Here is an 8,210-nt window from a genome sequence, read left to right on the forward strand (position 1 = left end):
AACCGGGTGTTTTTCCTTTTGCCCCTCCAGATCCACTCTCTGGCTTTCTCTTGTTCCCTCCCCTGAGGAGGCTAACCCGTGTGGTTTCCATCAATGGGCTCCCTCCCTTCTGGTGTCCAGTTGGTGGCCGAAGAGGAGATAAGAATGCAGTTAGAGAGTGAAGTCACTCCTCCCAGCTTCCTCTGTGTGGGGTCCCACGGGCTGACTAGGTCCCTTATGGGAAGAGTACAGCCCTCTCTCAACAGGGTATTGCCAGATTCTGGTAACCACTCACCCTTGTTCTTTCAGGCTTGGGTGGGGTGTGTAACAGCTCCCCCTGTCACTAGCTCTGGGTATTGCACCATCCTAGAGATTTCCTTAAAGTCCGCCCACTCCCTTAACTAGACCCTCCTCCAGTGACCCAGTGGGAGTGCACCATCTTTCCACTTCTGGGCACCTGAGTGATACTGATCATTTAGGTAAAAGCCACCCTTGGGGAGGAGGGGATAGCTCAGTGGTCGAGGGCATGCTTGCATGCTCAAAGTCCTGAGTTCAATATCCAGTAACTCCATTAAAAATAATAAATAAATAAACCTAATTACCTCCTTCCAAAAATTTCTTTAAAAAGCCAGCCTTGCCCACCTCTCTTCCCCCTCCTGTTGCTGCCACCCTAACCTACTCCTTGTCTACAAGGACTATCAACAGACAAGCGTTATTCAAAGAGCCTTTGTGGGTGTCGAGCAGAACCCATGTCAGCCCACTTAGCTCCCAAGCTCCTTCCCGGGGCTTGAAAGGCCTCAGCCTGCTCTCTGTACTCCCCTCCCTCCAGGCTCCCCCTGCCCTCCCCAGCCACATGGGCTTCCTGCCCAGATGGTTCACACTTGTAAGCCTTCCTCCCCTCTGCCTGCTGCTAGGTCCTGAGGTGGTCAAGTTTAAGGCTCATTCCAACTTCCCAGAGGCAGATTTTTTTTTTTTTTTTTTTTTTTTTTGGCATCATTCTGCTCCGGGAGTTACAAACTCACGTGCCTACGGAACATGTCAGATAACGTAAACAAGGGAAGTGGCCAAGGCTAATAAAAATCATTCAGCTCTCTTGGTCTGGCTTGTGTTTTCCCACTTTTGACAGAGACCTGAAAGCTGAGAAATAGTTCCTTCCTACACACACACACACAGTGCAGCGTCAGTGCTGGGGGCAAGTGACAATCCTTGGAATTGAGCAGTAGGGCGGGGGTGCAAACGGCAGCCAACCTCCTACCAGCCCGTTTGCTGTTCTGCAGAAATCTGGCTCATCGTGGCTAGAAGTTGCCATTTTTCAAGAGAAGCTGGAAATCCAGATTTGTATGTGGTGTCTCCTAATTTTTTGAACTTGATAATTTTTTAAGTTGAAGTGTAGTTGATTTACAATGTTGTATTAGTTTCAGGTGCACAGGAAAGTGATTCAGTTATACATAGGTATATACCTCTCCTTTTTCAGATTCTTTTCCATTACAGGGTTATTGCAAGATATTGAATATAGTTCCCTGTGCTCTGCAGTAGGGCCTTGTTTATTTTATATATAGTAGTGTGTATCTGTTAATCCCAAATTCCTTATATACACTCCCCTCTTTCCCCTTTGGTAGCTGTAAGTCTGCTATGTCTGTGATTTTATTTCTGTTTGTAAATAAGTTCATTTGTATCATATTTTTAGATTTCATGGATAAGTGATATCATACAATGTTTGTCTTTGTCTGACTTACTTCACTGAGTATAATGATCTTGAGGTCCATGTTGATGCAAGTGGCATTATTTCCTTCTTTTTATGGCTGAATAGTATTCCATTGTGTGTGTGTGTATGTATATATATGTATGTATGTATATATATATAATTGCACATCTTTATCCATTCATCTGTTGATGTACATTTAGGTTGCTAACATGTCTTGATTGTTGTAAATAGTGCTGCTGTGAACATTGGGGTGCTTGTATCTTTTAGAATTAGAGTTTTCTCTGGATGTATGCCCATGAGTGGAATTGCTAGATCATATGGTAGCTCTATTTTTAGTTTTTTAAGGAACCTGCATATTGTCCTGCATGGTGGCTGCACCAATTCACATTCCTACCAACAGCGTAAGAGGGTTCCTTTTCCTCCAAACCTTCTCCCACATTTATTATTTGTGAACTTTTTAACGATGGCCCTTCTGACCAATGCGAGATGACACCTCATTGCAGTTTTGCTTTGCATTTCTCTCACAATGAGCGATGTTAAGCATGTTTTCGTGTGCCTGTTGGCCATCTGGATGTCTTCTTTGGAGAAATATCTATTTAGGTCTTCTGCTGTAAGGTTGACAATTTTTAAAAGCCCTGTGCAGACCACACTGAAGGTTCTTCATGCTGGATTTAACGGAGAGGCCACTAGTACTCAGTCACTGCTGTATATTCAGTGGGCATAGCACAGAGTATACGTCGAACAATTCTGTGTCAAATAAATAGAATAAATAGTCTTCCCCAGGTGACTTCTCGGAGCTTAAAAATAGCTGACAAGCAGTACACCTTCCCTTTATTGGAAATGTAGAAGAAGTGGGTTTGGAATGGGGGGGTGCATCTCCACTCTAGCTGGGAGCTTTAAGATCCGTTGCTCCTGAGCTCAGAGGCAGCCTGAATGGAATTCCATGAAGATGAGATTTCTGTGCCGCTTGGTCTGCGGCTGATGGGGGTCGGTATGCACTGATGTGCCCATGCTGGTTTTTTATAGCCTGCATCCATCCTGATGGCCGCTGCCATGGTGTACTGGTTGTTAAATAAGTTTAATATCAACCCCAACTGGATGCGAAGACGGTCGTCGTCTGTTACCACCAAGAAATGAAGGTGGTAACATGAAGGGAAGGAAATGAAGGTGGGAAATGAAGCATGTTGTCAAAACACAGTCTGATTCATTTAGGGGTTGAAGTCTGTTTATTCCAGGTTTTGTAGAGGGCTGGTTCTCTTAAAGATCTTATGAACCCAGCCATGCTTCTAAGGTCTGTTTTGCCATCACAAAGACTGATAGGTTCTCAAACCTACCTTCCATGATTAGTCAAAGCTATTCCAAAGCTTCTAGAGAATTTGGAAGGACTAGAGTGGTCCAGATGAGGGTAAGGAGCAGATCAAGTGCCGGGTGATCCAGGGGAAGACAGTGGCAGAAATAGGCAATGGCTTTGGAAAGAAGTTCTAATTAATCCACTGACTCCAGTGTATAAAGCAAGCTCCCCTGGGCTTCACAAGCAGCGGGCTCACGTCTGGTTCTACCTATTTGCACTGTAAGCAGGAAGTTCACCGTCTGTTCAGACGCTAAATAGATGTTAGCAGCACTTTTTTGGATCAGCTCAAGGTGATTTAGATTTGTTCTTGGAACCCATTAAGCCTCTGATAACGCGGAAGTGGGGCTCTGCTTTCTGGACAGATAGAATTACTCCTCTGTATATGCTAACCAACCGAAGTGTGTCATCCAGTGTCATAAAGCCATTTGGAGAGATTTGCAAACTCATTCCCTAGGATTTCTGACTCACGCTTATCCTGACACTGCCCAGAGCAAAGCTTCCCAGCTTTTATTAGGGGTAGGACAATGGTTTGCAAACTTTTTTTTTAAAACAAACTTATTTTATTCTTAGGATCTTTTACTGCCCAAATTCAGAAGGTGGATACATAAAGCTAATGCAAAGCAGGCTACTGAGGGGGAAGTAACAAAGAGTAACTAAGTAACTAAGAGAAGTGCACCCCGTTCCAAAACCCACTCCGTTGGACCCTTTTCTCCTGTTGCCCCTACAGGGGCTACTGGGAACTTCCCAGTTGGAACACAGTCCAAACAGCTGTTCTGGCAAATCTCCCAGTAGCTCGAGTCCTTTTGGAAACCTGCAACTCCCACCTTTAAAAACAAAGGTCATTTTACCCAATCAAACTGCCTTCTTCTAATTTACAATTGTGTACTCTTTCTAACATTTAGAGGGAGTAATAGGACACACATGTATGTACCCACTGCTTGCTTTTATCAAATCAAAATGCTTTGCTTTGTTGCTTGGGTTTTTGTAAAGGAATAAAATATTAAAAATATTGTTAAAGCCCACCCCCCTAATGTGCCCCTCCCCAATCCTATTTCCCCTCCTCTCCGCTCCCCCCTCCCTGCCCCCTCCCCCTCCCCCCTTCCCCAGGAATAATCTCTAGCCTGAATTTGCATTAACTGTCCCCATGCAAGGTTTTTACTATTCATACATACATTAACATATACATTTTTCCTGATTATATATGCATGCATATGTAACATATATATTGTGTGTATATACATGTATTCCCTAAACAGTATATTGTATTGTTTGCAAGAGTTCATACTTTTTGTTAGTACTATGCTATACACGCCATTCTGCAGTTTCCTTTTCCAGCTCAACCTTTTCTTTTTTAATGGAGGTACTAGGGATTGAACTCAGGACCTCGTGCATGCTAAGTATACACTCTACCAATGCATTCCAAGTATGTACTTTACCCCACAGCATTGCATTTTGGAGACTGATCCATGTTGAAACATTTAGCTCTGTCTCTACCACTTTAACTGCTGTATCCTGTTCCTTTCTGTGAATTGATCTGTGCATTTTCCTCTTGAGGAATGTTTGTGGCCTCCAATTTTTCACAAAATGTTGCAATGCATATTCCTGTCTGTGTCCCATTCTGAAAATTTCTCTAGGGCAAAGGCTTTCAAACTTCCCTGACTCCACCCACTATCAGAAATGCATTTTACCGTGGGACCCAGAATAGCACCCACATGCCCACAAACACACAGTACTCTTAGGACACTTTCGGAAATACTCTCATAATTTTGACTGAAATTTATTCTATTTTGCAGTTTTAAAATTGTGGTCATGACTCACTCTATCAGTTCTACCACCATCAGTGGAACCCCTAGTTTGAAAGGGGGTGCCCTGGAGCGTATATCAGGAAGCGGAGTGGCAAGATTGGGGGTGGGCTGTGCACACTTTCAAACTTTGCTCAAGATGGCCAGAGTGGTTGTGCAAATTTATACTCCACCAGCAGTGCACAAGAGCACCTGTTGGCCCACAGCCTCGCCAACACTTAACATCAACTGGCCTTTCAATTTTTGCTCACACGATGAAAGCAAAATGGCGTCTCATTGGGGTTTTAGTTGGCATTTTCATGGGGAGTGATGGGCAGGGCACTTTCCCAGTTGTTTCCTGGCCATTTGTGTTTCCTCGTGTGACTTGCCTGCTCACATCCTTTGTTCGTTTTTTATTAGGTAATTTCATTTTGTCTTTAGCTTCCTTAGCCCTTTGCTTTCCTCTATAAATTTTATGATCAATTTATTTTTGCACACAAAAAATTGGGATTTTCACAAAAATTGAGTTAAATTGTACACGTCATTTAGGAAGACCAAAATTTTTATGTTGTTGTCTCTTCATGTCCATGAATTTTTGCATACATGGTCATTATTCACAATTTATTCTCTGCCCTTCAGTATTTTTATTTCCCTTTTTTCATCTTCCTCATTTTAGTGAAATTCATCCCTAAGTTCTTTACAGTTTTGTTTTGTTGCTACTATGAATAGTTTTTTTCCCAATTACTATTCCAAATTATTATTTTTACCCAACTCCTATTTCTTTTTCTTGCCTTATTGCACTGGTGAGAAGGCCAAGTACAATGTTGAGTAGGATTCGTGAGAGCGAGCAGCCTTGTCTTTTCCTTTTTGAAAGTTAAAATACTTCTGTATGTTTGCAAACACACAGCACTTTCCCAGAAAAAAACGCATAAGAAATTGGTGATAATGATTGTCTCAAGGAATGGGAACCCGGTGGTTAAGGGCCAGAGGAGAGGGATAGTCCTAGCAGCTCATTAGTCCTTTTTGCTTTTTGTTCCAGGAGCATTTAAATCCTTTTGAAAATATTAAGTGAAATTAACACAGTAACGGAAGATGCTGGAATTCCTTTTGTTCACTGTGTCCAATTCTCACTCCTTCCTGACCTCCCCTGACGTTGCTTCCTCCGAGGGATATTCTTTGTATTATAAACATTGTAATGTCTTCAGTTTTAAAAAGGGGACCACACTAGAGTATTCTTCCAGCATTTACCTCCTGCTTTTGCATAACTGTGTGTGTATATATCCACAGAAACTACAGAAGAACGTTTCGTGTTGTGTATTTGTGTATTATGGAGGTGAAATTACACTGCAAGTATAATTCTACTTTTTTTGCTCTATTATTTATTCAGGAGCTTTATCCATATTGTTATAAATATATCTAGCTCTCTTCCCTTTTAATAGCTGCACAGTATTATATAACACGAAAACATAACTATTCCTTTATCTACTTTAGAATTCCTCTAGGCTAGATACAGAGTCGTGAAATTGTTGGTTCTAAGGGTATACATATTTGTTGTTGTTGTTTTAACAAATACTGCCAAACTGCTCTACGAAGTGACTGTGTCGGTCTTTTTCATGCACCCATCGAGTATGTTCTCGAGGATTTACACAGTCCCTTGCTGACTTGCTGTGGCCTTAAGGCATGTTTCCTCTCTGGACCCCTGGTGACTCCAGCTGTTGGAGGAGGGAGTTGGGTGGACCCCACAAGTGTAGGAGACGGCGTAATGATAGTTTGTGCAGCCTCAGAGTGGGTCGGGAGCGGCTGCCCTAGAGAAGACAGGGAGAGGAGGAGGACGCGGGTGGCAGCCAAGCTGAAGACAGGCAATTTATGTGCACTTGGCCCGGATCTCAACTCCTCCATTAGCGCAGCAACAATTTATCTGGAGCTTTCACCCAAAAGCCCCCTCTGGAAGGCCCAGATACTCTTTTCCCTGGGGAATTCACCTCCTAGGGTCTCCCAGAGGAAAGAATGCAAGCAGGATTAGCAAAACGTGTATATGGTAACATTGCCACTGAACAGACAAATACTCTCCACAAGTACAGAGCCATCTAACTGCACTGTTCAAAGGTAATTATAAGATTTATAGACAATATTAATTCATAATGTACTACAGATGACGTGGTCCAGTAATGGAACACACATTTACAACTGCGTGAAGGCTCTTTTCCTCTGTCATCAGTGTCACGCGGTGACTGAATAGATAAGTGTCTTTGGAGAAGTCTAAATTTGAGCAACTTTCTGCATGGGAGAGACACCAAATGCCCTCCCACCTTCTCTACCCTACCCAGGTCAGCCACTCCGAGGCTGGCAGTGAAAAGACGCGTCTTGTTTACTGTTTCTAAATCTGATGCCTGTGTCCATTTACCCACACTTGGTACAAATCAGGATACATTGTATGGTTTCCCGATGTATGCATTTTGGTTTATTTTACGTGAATAAAAGAGAAAATACTGTTCTTCCTCCTTTGGTCTTAAGAAAAGGGGAGAGATGACAGGGATGAAGTGGATTTTAGGACATGGTAAAGGTAGATTCTGGGCCACAGTAGATGTGGATTCTGAGCTACAATAGAGGTGGGTTCTGGGACAGAGAGCAGGTGGGTTCTGGGACAGGGGTGAGAGGAGGGTTCTGGGACATTGTAGAGACAGGTTCCAGGACAAAGGTGAGGTGGTTCCTGGGACAGGGAGAGATGGGTTCTGGGACATGGTAGAGGTGGGTTCTAGGACGAGGACCAGGGGCATTCTGGGACAGCGGTGAGAGGAAGGTTCTGGGACAGAGGCAAGGTGGATTCAGGGACAGGGAGAGGTGGGTTCTGGGACAGAACAGATGGACTATGGGATTGTGGGCTAGCCATCCCACGTCATGTTCCAAGAACCCCCTCCTCATGCGTAGTTCCCCTGGAGCTCTTAACTCACTGCCACATTAACTTAGTCTCCCACAGGCCTTAGCTCCAACATCATGTGCTCAGAGAGGCCTCCATGGGGCCCCCAGCCCCGCATGGCCCCCTTGTTACACTCTCATCCTGTCCTGTACTTTCTCTTGGTACCCCTCTGCCTGGCCGGTGATGGTAGATCTGTACCTGTGATGACTTGGGCATCGTCTACTCCTGACTAGACGGTGGCTTCCTGCGGGCAGGCGCCATGTCTGAACTGATCGCCACAGAGCACAGGGCCAGCCCCAGAGAGGTTGCTCAGTAATCATCTGTATCGAACGAGTGAGTCTTCCATGAGACGAAGGCTCCTGTTTGATGTGCGGTTTCATTCCTCGTGCCCGAGAGGCCTTATAAGTGTCTGATGAATCAATGCATAAAGGAAAGGAAGGTGTCCGGGCAAGAGGAAGTGAAGGAGGAAAGAATAGG

Source organism: Camelus bactrianus, chromosome 32 (genome assembly GCF_048773025.1).
Source record: "Camelus bactrianus isolate YW-2024 breed Bactrian camel chromosome 32, ASM4877302v1, whole genome shotgun sequence".
Taxonomy (NCBI): Eukaryota; Metazoa; Chordata; class Mammalia; order Artiodactyla; family Camelidae; genus Camelus; species Camelus bactrianus.